This window comes from Hypanus sabinus, chromosome 22 (genome assembly GCF_030144855.1).
Source record: "Hypanus sabinus isolate sHypSab1 chromosome 22, sHypSab1.hap1, whole genome shotgun sequence".
Classification (NCBI taxonomy): Eukaryota; Metazoa; Chordata; class Chondrichthyes; order Myliobatiformes; family Dasyatidae; genus Hypanus; species Hypanus sabinus.
Genome location: NC_082727.1, coordinates 62,382,975 through 62,399,633, shown reverse-complemented (window position 1 = coordinate 62,399,633; position 16,659 = coordinate 62,382,975). Strand labels below are relative to the sequence as shown.

The window sequence follows — 16,659 nt, the reverse complement described above, 5'->3', positions numbered from 1 at the left end:
CATGGACACAGCAGCTAAGACATCAAACCCCTAACCACCCAACCTCTCCCACCACAAAAACTAACAGTTTGTCCACCTGGATACAGGCATGGCAGCTAAGACATCAAACACCTAGCCCCAAACTCCTCCCACACAGAAAAACAGCAACAATAACTTCAAGCATCAAAATGTAACCTATCACCCACCTGGCAATCAGCAACGAGAAAGAAAACACAGAAAAACTGAAGGAGATCAATATAAGCTACAGTCCACATTGTTACTCACATCTCTCAGAATTTCAATAACATCCTCCATCAGCATCGAGCAGAGCAATAGTTTGAACTCAGTCCTTCTGTGGGGCTTCCATCTGCTGAGACAAGCCCTCCCATGGGGAATGACCTCTGCCCAATGTGGCCACCCATAGGGAGAGATGTCCACTTAGTCTTGAATAATTGATCGAATTTTCAACAATGGATCTAGATTTCCTAACCAAACAAAACATCTGTATCTGCCTTTTCAAATCCTGACAATCTTTCAAGGAAATTATCTCACATCATTCTGAACTCAACAGTAAACAAGTAATTTGAAAATATAGCCTTGATCTTGAGATCTTCTCCTTCCCCTAAAAATTCATTTTCAATGAGATGTTCAATACCTTGCACAACAAACCTTTAACTTAATCCAAGATAATTCTGGCATACTGTTTAACTCCAAAGAGCATTACTGCTCATACTGAAGTTCCTCTCACCAAGCAGCCATTTATTTTCCATGAGGAACATGTCCAATCTCTTCCTCCCAAGCAGGGTCATTGACAATGTATTGTTCTTCACTGTTTTACCAACACTTCATATCCTTTCGTTTCTCCTGGTTCATACACCAAATTTAGCACCTACTGGAAGCCATGGCTGATTGGCCAACTTCCAGGTAGCAAATCCATCACATTAAAACTACAGTATGCACACTAAAAGAGTCACAACTGAAAACAGCCATCAAATAGAAGCTAATGATGTTCAGTCTTATTTGGAAAAATTGCTTAGGATTTAAATTAACTAAAAGATGTCGAAATGAAACTGGCAAAGAATTGCAAATTCTGTCAGTAAAAAGTAACTAAGTAATGGCATTAATTTTATTTAATTATGTATTTCTGACAGAATTTGCAATTTTGTCAGAAAAAACATAAATCAGGGACGTTAAGATGCAGAACTAACTCATTTGCCTCATTATTAACTTAAGAACATCAGGAAATAGACTGCACATCTCCTTCACATAATGTAAGTATTAAATGACAAAGTTTTCCATGTGCAGCCAGTTATCAATGACAAGGCTGCAGTCAAAATTGTATGTGAATATTCCTTTACGATGCTTCAAGTTACATTAAATGAATGGAAATAATAAACACATCCATCATACCAGTGAGTTGAATTGTCATGTGCCATTTGCTGAAACTCTAGAAGATGTGCACTGACAGAGGATTGAATGTTTTTTTTTCAACTGCAGCACCATCTGACTTTTGGATTCAATCTACTGACATCATTGAACCTTTATCATAATCTCTCTACAACTATTAACTGGGGTTGGAATTTATCTTTTCCTTTGGGCAGCTTGGTGGATTAATCAAAAGCCAGTTGATCCAGATCTCCTTCGCAGTCTAATTTTGCTATGTTTCTTTTTCCATGGGATAATGGAATAAAGATTACACATTTCAAGCTTAACTGCATCTTGTTGTGAAGTAACAGTATTTCTAAAGGCCAGATGACTTATTCTGGTTGGGGTTATTAAAAGACAATGTTTGATATACAGGTAGTCCTGGTTCATGTTACGGGCCAAAGTGCTCTGGTTTCTTCCCACAGTCCAAAGACATATCAGTTAGTAAGCTAATGGGATACTGTAACTTGTTCTGTGATTGGGGAAGAGTTAAATCTGGGGTTGCCGGGCAGCACAGCTCAAAGGGCCGGAATAGCCTGTTCTGCTCTGTATCTCTAAGCAAAAATATAAATAAACAAACAAACAAACAAACAAATAAATAAATAAATAACAAACATAGCATTTTTAATTCTGTTTGGACATTAGTCTAAAATACTGCTACTTACATTTCATTCGATTACAAGTCCTTCCGACTTATCACTGAGTCACATTAACTTCTGAACTCAAAGTGCTTTCAAAAACCCTCATTCTCTAAATCAATTCTCTCTGTGACCTTTTATGTTTGCTATGCCAATCACTTCCTTGAATGCTTAGCTTTCTTAATGGATTTTAAACTCCAAATCCTGCAATATTTTTCTGTCATCCCTCATCTTTCCCTCCTCTTCAACTGTGCATTTAATTATCAATCCTAATACTTACTTGGTTATATAAATGTAACTACAGTAGCTGTTTGAATTATTATATGATAGTTAAAGAATGCTTAATAGGTTGCCATTAAAAACTGCAGATTTTTATAAATGGCTTTTGGACATAGCTCAGCACATCATAGAAACCAGCATCTCCTCTGCCTATATTTCTTGCGACCTCAGTAAAGCAGCCAGCAAAATCAAAGATCCAACCTACCCAGGACATTCTTTCTCAAATCTCCCATCATGTGTAAGGTACGATGGGCTAAAAGCACATACCATCAAGCACAAAGACATTTATAGAAACACAGAAAACCTACAGCACAATACAGGCTTTTTGGCCCACAATGCTGTGCCGAACATGTACTTACTTTAGAAATTACCTAGGGTTACCTATAGCCCTCTACTTTTCTAAGCTCCATGTACCTATCCAGGAGTCTCTTGAAAGACCCTATCAAATCCATCTCCACCACTGTTGCGGGCAGCCCATTCCATGCACTCACCACTCTCTGTGTAAAAAATTACCCCAGACATCTCCTCTGTAAGCACCTTAAATTCCATTCCAAGCACCTTAAAACTGTGCCCTCTCATGTTAGCCACTTCAGCCCTGGGAAAAAGCCTCTGACTATCCACACGATCAATGCCTCTCATCATCTTATACACCTCTATCAGGTCACCTCTCATCCTCTGCCGCTCCAAGGAGAAAAGGCTGTGTTCACTCAACCTATTCTCATAAGGTATGCTCCCCAATCCAGGCAACATCCTTGTAAATCTCCTCTGCACCCTTTCTATAGTTTCCACATCCTTCCTGTAGTGAGGCAACCAGAACTGAGCACAGTACTCCAAGTGAGGTCTGACGAAGGTCCTATATAGCTGTAACATTACATCTTGGCTCTTAAGCTCAATCCCACGATTGATGGCCAATGCACCATATGCCTTCTTAACCACAGAGTCAACCTGCTCAGCAACTTTGAGTGTCCTATAGACTCAGACCCCAAGATCCCTCTGATCCTCCACACTGCCAAGAGTCTTACCATTAATACTATATTCTGCCATCATATTTGACCTACCAAAATGAACCACTTAACACTTATCTGGATTGAACTCCATCTGCCACTTCTTAGCCCAGTTTTGCATCCTATCGATGTCCCGCTGTAACCTCTGACAGCCCTCCACACTATCCACAACACCCCCAACCTTTGTGTCATCAAGTCAGCTTCCAGCTTTGTTATAAAACTATTGAAATATTCCCTAGTATGATAAAATAGACTTTTAACCTCACCATCTATCTCAATATGTTCTCACACCTTATTGTTTATTTGTGCTGCACTTCCACTTTACTCTACATTCTGTTACTGTTTTACCTTGTACTTGCTCTGTGTGAACAGTATCCCAGAAAATCTTTTCACTGTACCTCAGTACATGTGACAATAATATACCAACTCCAATTAAAAATTCTGTAAATGTTACTGATTCACAGAAACTGTTGATGTATCATCTGTAGAGGGAAGACCAATACAGTCCTGTTTAAATGAATACAGCTGGTGGGTCTTAGCCCACAACATTGACTGTAGTCTTTTCCATAGATGTTGCTTGGCCTGCTGAGTTCCTCCAGCATTTTTGGTATGTGTTGCTACAACTTCCAGAATCTGCAGATTTTCTCTTGTTTATTTACAGCTGGCTATCTCTACTTTTCTTTCCTGAAATGCTTCAATTTGTTCAATCTAGAATCTAATCGAAGTTGAACAAGGAAATTCAATTTTCATAATACATTTGTCTGAAAACAAACTTGCAACACCATTTAGTTGCTGCTTATTGTAAATTCAATTGTTAACTTCATACAACACAATTCCTCACAGCTCATTCTGATCACCTCCAGAGATTCCTTGTAACCTTTGCTAAATTTAAACTACTTCTGACCTTCTCTGTTTGGGAACCATCAATTCCATCCATAGTTATAAACCATCACAATCTTGGCAGACACATTTCAGCCAGAGATAAAATCAACACATGAATTCATCAGCTCAAATAGAAAATGTAATGAAGCTACAAGTCAAAGGTGTGTACAAATACAGGTCAGCCAAGCATATGGGAGCAGACTCAAATAGTTAAATTGTTACATTTTAAAGAAACAAGACCATTGACACTTATGAGAGTGGTTATATTTCTTTTTAGGAATTTGAGGAGATTTGATATATCTCCACAGACACCCAGAAAGTTCTACAGATATACGACGGACAGCACTCTAACTGGCTGCATCACCTTGTGGTATTGGTGGGGGGAAGGGGCAGTGCACAGACTGCACAGGGCTGAAATAAGCTGCAGAAAGTTGTAACTCAGTCAGCTCCATCATGGGCACTCGCCTCCCCAGCATCCAGAACACAAGATCGAAATAAGCTGCAGAAAGTTGTAAACTCAGTCCCCTCCCTCCATCATGGGCACTCGCCTCCCCAGCATCCAAGATGTCTTCAAGAAGCAATGCCTCAAGAAAGCAGCATTCATCATTAATGACCCCCATCACCCAGGACATGCCTTCTTCTCATTGCTACCATAAGGGAGGAGGCACTGGAACCTGAAGGCACACGCTCAATGATTCAGAAAGAGCTTCTTGCCCTCTGCCATCTGTTTTCTGAATAGACATTGAACCCATGAACACCATCTCACTACTTTTTTTCTCTTTTGCACTACTTATTTAATACTTAATCTAATTTACATTTTTATTATAATGTATGACATTGTGCTGCTGCCATATAACAAGAAATTTCATGATATATGCCAGTGATATTGAACCTGATTCTGATAATATGCTTATAGACCTGCGAGGCATTTTCATTATTTATACTTACAATATGCACCTGCATTACAGTCAGCCTTCCTACAGCATGTTTTATGCTTGCTTACTTTATATGCGTCATTATTATGCAATTTGAAATTTTGTTCTCATACATTCATTAAAATCCTTCTTTTCGTGGCAGCTTCAAATAACCTTTGAGTGCCATGGTCATGTGGAGATTGAAATGAATATACTCTGAGTTTGCCATACAATTGCTTGGTTGCTTTTTAAACACACTGCATGCGACTGAACAATAATTTTGTTAATGCTGTGTAATTTTAGGCATGAACTGCTATAGAGAATACAAGCACACATTTACATAGAACTCTGCTGTACAGCAGAGGACCAGGCCCTTTGGCCCACAATGTTGTGTAGTACCAGTTAAATTAGTAATCAAATAGCCAACTAATCTCTCTGCCTACACAAGGTCCATATCTTTCCATTTTCCTCACATCCATGTGCCAATCTAAATGTCGCTTAAAACTCCTTAATATTTCTGCCTCAGGTAGCCACCATTTTCTGTGTAAAAAAACTTGCCGCTGACTTCTCCTTTGAAATTACACTATTACCGTAATTTACTGCAATCAGTTCTTCCCTAAAACCCCTACAGAAAGTCATCACAATTTATCTGTCTATACTTCACTGAACGTAATGATCAAAATATTTTATCATTTGTCTGCTTTGGTGCATTGATCTTGTTATTTTTCTTACACTTAGGACCTCAAAAAATAAATGCTGTCATAATATTACTTATCAGGATACAGAATAACAAAATGGTATGCACTGTTCCAGAGCAGAATTGGAATCCCTTGCCTCATTTAAAGCAAATCTGAAGAGGCAAAATAGAAGGATGTCAGATGTCATCAGACAAATACACTGGAGCCCCAATCAGAAGGCAACTGACACACCTCTTCAATCATTCACAGCATTTAGACTGTACACCCAGTGAAGCGTGCAGTGTCATGCAGTCTCCGCTGGCTAACCTATGGTGTGATAATAAAATATACCTACAAAGCAAGGGTTACAAACATTTGAAGCTATCCCATTGAGTTGTGGATTACATCTGACAATCCGGGACATTTGCTGTAGGATGTAGTGCTTAGACCTTGTAATGCTTTACATCTGGAGGTGGGCACCTCAGACAACTAAATCCCCAATGCCAAGGCATGTAGGTATCTAATTCTGCCACAGAAAAACAATAATAATACTTACTTCAATCTAATTTAATGTCATCCAATGCAGCAAGATCAAACATTTATATTCAATTACATGAAAATTGATATCATCAGTTGAAAGAGTCTAAGGCATGCAAGATGGAAGTCCTCAGCAGAACCTTAAATGGGTATTAGAATGAGTGGGAACCATTCTAGCAGTGGCACTTGCACAATGACATCTACCCCATGGTGCAGCTGATGTGCCTCTGCTGTGCTCTAGATGGTTATTTGGGAAAAGCACTAAAGAGAAAACATAACCTTTAATAACACAAAGGAAACCCTGGACACTACAGATGCTGGAATCTGCTGCAGTGTCTGTGACCAGACATGTCGGCAATCTCTTTCCTTCCACAGATGCCTGCTGTGTTCCTCCAGCTGACTGTGCTTTAAAAAGACAATTTGTAACTTGCTTAACAGAAGGGCTTCACATGTCTGGTAACTTCTTCATTCTTTCCCCTTGCTCCATGCTCTGCTGGTGCTCTCTACCATCAAGTCCCAGACCACAAGATACATCGAGCAGCCCAGAGGTAATTTATTAATACCACCTGAGCACTCCCAGCCTAAGATTAAATATGCACCTGCAGCAACAGTAGCATGCAAAACCCAGGCAGGATTAGGGTAAAGGGTTTAAGCGATGTTAGCATCGTAGAAGAAAAACTAACCAGGAACATAACTCCCAATTCATACAGTACATGACGGTAGACCAAACACTAGTTAACAGGATTCATACATGGGATCAGACTAGAGTCTGTTTCTGTGCTATATGACCCTACCTTCTCTCTACTTCTACTGTCAATTGTTAGGTTGAAAACTAGCAGGCGCTAGCCACCATCACGAATCCTGCAAACAATTCACAAAACTACTTCTTCTTTTAAATATACTTCTACAACTAATCAGTGTGCGATGGGAGCCTGTACTTTACATTTTAATAATGTGCTTTTGGGCCGACTGAGCAATCTGGCACTTTTGCTGTCTCCGAGGGAATTCAGTGTGGTTGAGAGTGAGGTTGGGAACACCTAATGTCAGAGCGTGAACTCATGATCGGCTGCCATTCTCAACCAACTCACTGATTAAAGCAACAAGCAAGAATGCCATTAACAAGGATGAGGGGGGAAGGTGAGAGGGCATTCAGTGCCATCTGAATCTTTAAGTCTCCACCTGACTGTGTTTGACTGGAATCCTTATCCCTCTTACTTGCTGTGGCGGGAGAAAGGTGCAAGAGTCTTGAGTTTTGGGCAAGGTTTTACAGTGCATTTTGTGGACTGGACTTATTTTTAGAGGACTCTGTAGATTATATTATGATGTGTTTCTGTGATTTTGATCAGGGCAGACTGGCTGTGCAGCCTGCAGTCAACGAACAACACAGCACTAAATTGAACTGCAGTGAATTAAACTGAACATTCCTAAACTATTTCAAGGACTCTGCAGTTTGATGTATAATATTCTGAGTTCTTGCTCGTTTTTTGCACAATTTGCTCTTTTTTTGGTGGTTGATGTTTTCTTTGAGTGGAGTTCAATGGTGTTTCTTTATTTTATGGCTATCTGCAGGAAGATAAATCTCAGAGTTGTGTACTGCATACATACTTTGATAATAAATGAACTTTGAAGGACAGTATCTGTCTAATATTATTTATTTCTCAATTAAATAAATACATCAAGTACAGAACAATATATACTATAGAGTTACAGTTGGGTGGAGTTGATTTCCAATCTTGGCAACTTACTTGCACATGTTGCCACGTGAGGAGACATCATCAGTACACTGTTGATTGTGGTGTTTCCTCTGAATGCTTGTCCTTTATATACTTTTCAATCAACTGATTTAATGTCATTTCCAAATGGTGTGGGGAGGAAATCTCATTGCTGATTCAATGTGTGGTGAACTTTCTGCGTTGTGGACTGGAATTTTGTCCCCCCATCTGCCCATAAATAGGATCAAAGTCTACGTGTTAGTTTACAGATTTCTTTGTGGAAAACTATGCTTCTCGGAATTCCCTTGTATGCTGCGTGTTTGCTTAGGCTATGACTTTCACTGATGCCCAATCAAATATGTGCTCCTCTCGATCTTCATGGGTAAAGACTTGAGAGATTGGTCATGCCACTTTACAGCCAGTTGATGTTCATGGATCTTTGAGGATAGTTTTCTCCCAGTTTAGCCAATGTAATATTTGGTGCAATCCCTACACTGGATTTTGTAGAGTTACAGAAATATCTTGTACTTTTTTCTATTCCAATCCCACTACCACATATCTCCCAAAATGTTCTCCCTTCCTTTTCTGATATAATCATTGGCTTATGACACTCCTTTGGTATCTTATTCAAACTACCATTCACCAATTGCAAGACTTGAAGTATACACAAACTGCAAAAGTTGATCAAGCAGATCCCTAGAAATTCTTAAACTAAATCTATCTCTTGTAAACTAATTATCAATCTATTCAGTGTTGGAATGTCAACTATACTTTTTCCATAGATGCTGCCTGGCCTGCTAAGTTCCTCCAGCATTTTGTGTGTGTTGCTCTGGATTTCCAGCATCTGCAGATTTTCTCGTTTGTGATCAGAGTAGATAAATGTTACTAAGGCATTGCCACACTGCAAGTGCATCTGATTTTAATGTAAGTCTCAATATATAAAGCATGGGTTCTCAACCTGGGGTCCACAGATCATTTGCTTAATGACGTTGGTCCATGGCACAAAAAAAGGCTGTGAATCCCTGATACAGAGATATCATGATGTAACCTATTTATGGAATGTATTAGAATTACCCTAAAACATACAAAAAGCTTCAATGATATTGCATATAAAATTCAACTCCACACAAAAATACTTATTGACCAGTCCAGGATGGAGTTCAGAGTGATCAGATCCCAATGGCTCCTTGCACAGTTCAGGTGGTGCCTGATGTGCTCCCCATATGTGATCACCTGCCCTGGTCCGTCTTCTACATGAATTTCTGCTGTTTGGGCTTCACTGCCATGGCGTTTTCCATTAAGTCTAGAGTTCGGAAAGTTGTGGGTGACATTGAAGTAGCTCAGCTCTATGGATCTACAGCATGGTCACTCAATATTGCAGCCACTGTGATTGGTGTTCTTTTCTTCAGAATCATCATTACACTGGTAGCTACTGGAACAATTGCCTCGATGGGTTTCCCCAAGAATTTTTGATGGAGATATGTAGGAGGAGACGTGATGGTCTCAGCAGTTTATTGGCCATGGAAGGAGCATCCTTGTGATGGAGCTGTTTAATTTCTTGATGCATTGTTTACTATTACTATTCTTGTCTGTAATCTCTATGGAGGCCTGATATACTTAATCAACTGGCAACAATATAGATTTCTTCTATAAAATGGGGACAAGATATGGCTTGGATGTTATTAATAAAGTAATTGAAAACATAAAAAAAACTTACTGCAAAAATGCTTTTGATTTTTTAAATTGCTGTAGCCCATATCAGTGCAGCATTTTTTTCCCACTAATGTTGTAATACTGCAGGTAATTGCAGGCTTCACATTACTTTCTTACAAATAAAGTAGTTGAACTTTCACTGAAGATCCTAGGAGGTCTCTAAGAACATTTTCCCCTCTCACTTAGCCCACCTATAGTTGATTGATAATCACTGGCCTCTGCAGACAAACTTCCTTTTACAAATACCTTTTGTCACAGAACTTCAGTTTCTTTTTAATTCACTCACAGATTATGGCCATTGCAGACAAGGCCATCATTTAACATCTTCCTAACAGCTTTGAGTTGCAGGTGAACCACCTTTATGAATTATGCAGTCCTTATCATGCAGACACTTCCATACTGCTGTTCAGCAAGGAGCTTGAAATTGTTGTAGTGGATTGGTACAACAGGCTTCCAAGGTATATTAGAAGATGCTTGTGAGAGTAGAATGTCACTTAGCTCAGGTTGGGTAAGAAATAAGAACTCCTTCTCTAAAGGACATTCATAAATAAGATGCGACTTTACAAATCAGTTATGAACTGTCATGGTCATCATTACTTATTTTTAAAGTTTCATTTCAATATACCAATTATTCTGGTGCAAGTTGAATCCATTTCCAGATTTTAAGTCAAGCCTCCTGGATTAATCATGCAGTTGCACAGTCATTATTTCACTGTAGCTTTTCAGTGCTCAATGGGACAAGAAACTTCTGTCTATACTAACTTGTGCACAGCTGATTACTGCCTGTGGGGCTTGGATAACTGGGATGGAACAGACTTCAGAGCACTGGAAGCCCCAGAACAAAGGAAAACTGTTCCAAGCTGCTATGGGGTGTGAGTGGCATCAATCACTTCAGCAGAAACATGAAGGGGAGTGTTTATGACCTGAGGTGGAATCAATATATGGCTTTCTGTGACAGCATCTATTTAACATTTATCATGACTATTATCAGTGCTGATCAACACTATGGCACACTATTTTCCTAGAATCTTTTCATCTCCAATTTATTTGCTCAAATAAGATATAAAAAAAGATATCAAAGGAATAAATCCTGACTGAAGCAGAACATTATTCTTGTAATAACCTCTGAAAACCCTTTTTCATAAACTAATATTCATGAATTTCATCTGTCCTAATCCACTGCATTCTATAATGACATTTCAGCAGGCTTTCCAAATGCCATTTTGTAATTAACTTAGATCATCTCCTTTCTCAGCTCCTTTTCTGCTGGTTATTTGTAACAATTGCAAAGTGTGGCAAAGGATCTAATCTTTAAGATGTACACAAGAATCTGTACTGTAAATATTACTCCATTTCTAAACAAGGGACTGCAGTTTTTGTTTATAGCTGTAAACAAGTTGCTCATTTCTTTGCATCAGTCATTTCACAGAGGGCTCTACTGGATTCCTCAATACAGAAACTGACAGAACACTTTGGTAAACATAGTACATAACCAATAAAAAAATGCCTGCTGAAAAGACGTACTCATTTACAACATTTTTACAGGCTTTCAGTTCTTTATCAATCCCAAAAATATTATAATTCTGTGAACATTTTGTTAACTCTACATCCCAAGTATCATTAATAGATTGTATCAGACAATAACTTGTAACTGTGATGATTTAATGCCTTTGTTTTACAGCACAACATAACTGGTCATTTTATCATGTAGCTGGCACTGGTGTTTGCACTGCACAACTTCCTTCAGTCTGCTCAATCTTTCTTGTATTCTGCGCACACAAGCCACAGATGTATCAGGACAGCAAAATGGATTCCTTGTTCATATGTGCAAAATGCATTTATACAACAATTTTCAGTCAGAATCCTGCCAGAAATTACTTCCATAGCTCCAACAATTTCCCTACAGCTTTGGATAAAAAAATCCATATCATTCCACTGCACTTGTTTCAGTCTTTGTCAACCATCAGCAACAGCAATTATTTATCACCTTTACAACATGCTTTCTCACCGCTATTTCTCAGCAGGGGATCACTGAGCTGGTTACAAACAGATAGCAAAGGAAAGCAAGAAAGGAGGAAAATAAACACTTGGAAATAATGTAGATAGCCATTTGGAATCCAATCTACATTTGGAATCTTTTTGTTAATTAAATCCGATGTAACTGTTTATGCACTGAATGACTAATAAGTCAATAGAAATATTGACTGCAGTTTTTAAGCTCCCATTTTAGTTGCTCACGTCTTGCATGTGACAGGTGGCAAGAATTTTAATTCTTATGCATGGTAAACAAATACCTAATATCAAGCAGTCCATCAGCGGCAGACTTGCTTTTGTAATTGGGAAAGCTAATGTAATAGAATCCAAATAATCAGGAACATATGAAATGAGGGAAAAATTAACATGAAGGTTGTCAATCAAACTGAAAATACAAATTCAAATACTCAAAGTGAATTTATTAGCAAAGTATGTATAAGTAATACAACCCTGAGATTTGTTTGCTTACAGGCAGTCTCAAAGAAATATGAAAGAACCCAATTAAAAAAAGGCCAACCCCCAAGTGCCCAAAGAGAAAGAGAAAAAAAAACAAAACATGGAAACAATAGAAGCAATCAACAACAGCATTCCAAACCAAATCGAGGTCTTGGATCCAAATCCCCAGAGAGCTCGAAGTAGGCCCAAAGCCTCGGAATTCAGTTCATCATATTAGCGGAGCGAAGTTCGCAGGAAGCACAGCAGCCAGGGTCAGCCTCACAGCCTCAGCACTGCAGACAAAGGAGCCCCCAGACTATCTGGGCCTTTGCTTAAATTGTCTGAACCTCCCACTAGGACCTGGGCCCTGCCATGGCGAACTGCTCCAGGCCTAGAACGCACTGCTCAGCAGTTTGCTTCAGACCTTGATTTCGCTGTCGAAGAAGCCATCCTTGACCTCTCCAAATCGGCTCGGCACCCAGAGCGATCCAACCTCACCCAACTCTCGACACCATACCTTTCAGTCTATCTGGGCTGGCGTTTAGATTGTCCAAACAGCGTATTGTATCTTGTATTAGGACCCAGGCCTCACCGTGGCGAATCACTCGGTCTAGAACACGTCACTCAGCGATTCACTTCGGACCTGGATTTCACTGTCAAATAAGCCATTTTTGACCTCTCTAAATCTGCTCAGCACTTACAGTGATCCACCTCTGCACCTGGGCCATCTGGATGAGCATCAGCACTCCTCTGCCTCATTTTCTCCCCTCTGAATTGTTCACTCCAACCAACACAGCTCCAATACGTGTATCGATTTTGCAGTGCATCAGCAAACCACATCTCTCAAACTCAATTTGTCCTTACTCACCTCTTTCTTGTTTGCAGTGACAGTTTACTACAATTTACTTCAAAAAAGTGTCATTAATAATGATTTAATCAAATTCATTTGCTTTTGAACTACCAGTAAGTGAAAAAGGATCTCATAAGCTGTTGCACATCTTTGGTAGCACCATCTTAAACTGGAAGATGACAGGAAGCAGAAATATGCAAATATTTGAGGAGAAATGCTCCAGATGCCCTTTAGGGAGATAGTGTGCACCCAAAGAGAGCCACAGATTGAGACTCCAGGTGAGAAAGAAAGAGAAAGGTGGGTGACTGGGCAAAGAAAACACGGGATAAGAGGTGCACAATGTCCAGAGTTGGAAATGTCCAACCATTTTGAACACCTGGAGCTGCCTGACCATGAAACCTCTGAGGTGGTAGGCTGGACAGAGGAGCCCCACAGAACTCTCTCTGATCCTAAATCTAAACCCCATAAAAAGGAAGCAATGATCACAGGGAATTCAATTGTCTGGGGGTTTAAAATCAAGCAGTCTCCATGGTGTGTTACCTACCAGGTGCACAACTAGGAGAACTTCCTGGATGAGTAGATAAGCTCCTGGCCAGAACTGGGGTGGATGCAGTAGACACTGTCCACATTGGAACAAATGACATAGGTAAGGGCAGGCTGTCGGTTCTTCAAGACAAATTTAAAGAGTTAGGTGGGAAGCTTAGGGACAGAACTGACAAGGTGGTCTTATTGGAGGTTCTGCCTACGCCAGTTCAGGAAGATGGAGGAGATCAGAAGATTTAAAATATGACTCAAATCATGGTGCAGGATAGGGGGGCACAGGCTTATGGGACATTGGGGCTCCTTTTGGGGCAGGCGAAACCTGTACCTCTGGAACGGGTTGCTTTTGAACCAGAGAGGCACCAATGTACTGAGCAGGCATATGCTTCAGTTAGTTGAGGACTGTTTAAACTCAGTAATGGAGTGGGATGCAGGGAACTTAGAACAGGCCAGGCTCAGTCGTTTAAACATCACAGTGGAGAATAACATATTAGGACATACACCGATTATGGGCTTCAAAAATATAAAAATGGGTTGGAATAGGATGGAAAACATCAATAATCCAGGATGGCCTGTATAAATGCAAGGTATTAAAATAAAATAAACAAGCCAGAATTGTATGTATGTATGTAAGTATGAATAATAGCAAAAACTGAAACCTCAAGAAATGGTGATGAATATAGTATTAAGTGTTCTAATTTACTTAGGAAAGAGAGGCAAGATTGTAAGGGTGGAGGAGTAGCCATATACACAAGAGAAAATTTAAACATGAAGCTGCTTATGATGGGAGATGAATCAAGACTTAGTGACATTATCTGGTTGAGAATTGAAAGCTGTAATAAGATTGGGTGTATGTTATAATGCTGGGAGTGATTTTAATAAACAACTCTATCAGAATACTAGAAAAGCAAGCTTTGAGGTTATTGTTATGAGAGACTTTAATTTTCCAAATATATAGTGGAAGAACCCAGTGACTAATGGATTACAGGAAAGTGAACTCACTGAGTTATTGAAAGATTGTTTTTTGACCCAGTGTGTAAATGTACCAACAAGAGGGGAGGCCCATCTAGATTTGATATTCTGGAACAATCAAGGTAGAATTTTTGAGTACAGAAGTTGTTGAGCTTTTAGGAAAAAGTGATCATAACATGGTTAGTCTCAAAGATTTTTGGGAGAGTAAATCAGTGAAAACTGAAGTCATTGAACTGAATTTCAGAAAGGCAAAGTTTCTGCAGATGCAGTCAAGACTTCAGGAGGTAAACTGGAAGGAACTGCTTGACACTGAGTCAGTTGTGGACCAATGGGTAATACACACAGTGCAGAAAATGTTCATACCCAAGGTCAGGAGAAGCAATAAAAACAACAGATCAATTACATGGATGAATAAAGATATACATAAAATGTCACTGAAGAAAAGAAAGGAATACAGAAAATATAGTAAAGATGATAACTGTATGGCATGTGAAAACATAAGAGCTATAGTCAAGAAGGAAATTTGCATTTCTAAAAGGCAGGCTGAGAAGAATATTGGGATAATGCTAAGACTGACCCAACAGATTTTTTTCAATACTTTTGTAGTAAAAGAAAAGTCAAGGAGAAGTTGTGTGTAATAGTGGGATGTTAAATTATACAGAGAAGGACACAGTGGATACTCTTAACTCATATTTTGCTAAAATAGTCACCTGGGAAGATGTTAACAATATGCCAGTATGTGTAGAGAGAAATAAGGTTGTTTAGAAAGAGATCTTAGAAAGTGAAGTCTTGCTTTAACTGAAAAGGCTGGAAGTTAATAAATCTCCACTAGACAACATATGTCCAAAGGTACGTAAGAGGTCTGTGAATATATATACAAACCCTAACATGTACTTTTCAAAAGTCAGTGAAGATTGGTGAAGTCTCTAAGGGCTGCAATTGGGCTAACGTTGTCCCAGTATATAAGAAGGGTGACTGCACTAAACCTAGTAACTATAGACCAGTAAGATTAACGTACATCATAGATAAGATTACTGAAACATTAACAAAGAATGAGATGGAAAAACAGCTGATAAGAACAGGCTTGTTAGCAGAAAGCCTGCATGGGGTCAGAAAGGGGAAATCAGGTTTTACTAATATTCTGGAGTTCTATGAAGAGGCAACTAAAATTTATGATAACAATAGAGTGGTTGATATTATTTACTTGGACTTTCAAAAGGCTTTTGAGAAGGTACTCCACACGAGGTTAATAACCAAATTACAGAAGGTAGGGATTCAGGATAAGGTGTGCAAATGGGTGCAGAATTGGCTCAAAAACAGAAAACGAGTTATGGTGAGGGGATCATTTTCACACCTATAAGATGTTGAAAGTGGGGCTCCATATGAATCAGCTTTGGGGCCGCTGCTGTTTTTAATTTACAATAAGGATTTGGATCAGCACATAACAAATAAACTAGTAAAGTTTGCAGATGACACAAAATTAGGGGAACAGGCTGATAACATTCAGGCAGTAGAAACATACAATTAGATCTAAAGAAACTCCAGAATTGGGTTGATACATGGCAGATGAAATTTAATGTAAGTAAATGTAAAGTATTAAATATAGAAAGTAGAAGTATTAAATATAAATGTATAATGGGGGCAGTACTGTCATCACTATCAACATCGATACAATGCACTGAAGTAATTAAAAAGTTAACAGAATATTGGGCTACATAATGCGCTCAGTGGAGTTCAAGTCGGGGGACGTTCTCCTTAAGTTGTATAATGCACTTGCGAGGGATGTGAAGGCACTGGAGAGAGTCCAGAGAAGGGCAACTAGACTTAGTCCAGGTCTGCAGGGTATGGGCGATGAAGAAAGATTGAATGAATTAAATCCTTTTAGCCTATCTAGACATAGAATGAGATAAAACATGATAGCGGTGTTCAAGATCATTAAGGGTACTAGTAAAGTGGATGCTGACTAGTACTTCAAAATTAATCTATTATTAAGGACATGGGGATATTAGTTAAAGGGAGATTTCAGTCTAAATTCAGAGAGCAGTTATTTGCATAGCAAGGAACAAAC

At 39.1% G+C, this 16,659-nt stretch overlaps 1 protein-coding gene and 1 long non-coding RNA gene across 2 annotated transcripts in view; one reads left to right on the top strand and one right to left on the bottom strand.

Annotated features, from left to right (window-relative positions):
- The window catches only part of atrnl1b (attractin-like 1b), a 1,024,737-nt gene that overhangs the window by 374,731 nt on the left and 633,347 nt on the right, over nt 1–16,659 (bottom strand). The gene's annotated exons all lie outside the window — the stretch shown is intronic.
- Nucleotides 3,885–16,659, top strand: part of LOC132379677 (uncharacterized) — a 28,161-nt gene continuing 15,386 nt past the window's right edge. Inside the window, exon 1 of the long non-coding RNA XR_009507504.1 lies at nt 3,885–3,932. This is a non-coding gene — a long non-coding RNA (uncharacterized LOC132379677). The remainder of the gene's footprint in view (nt 3,933–16,659) is intronic.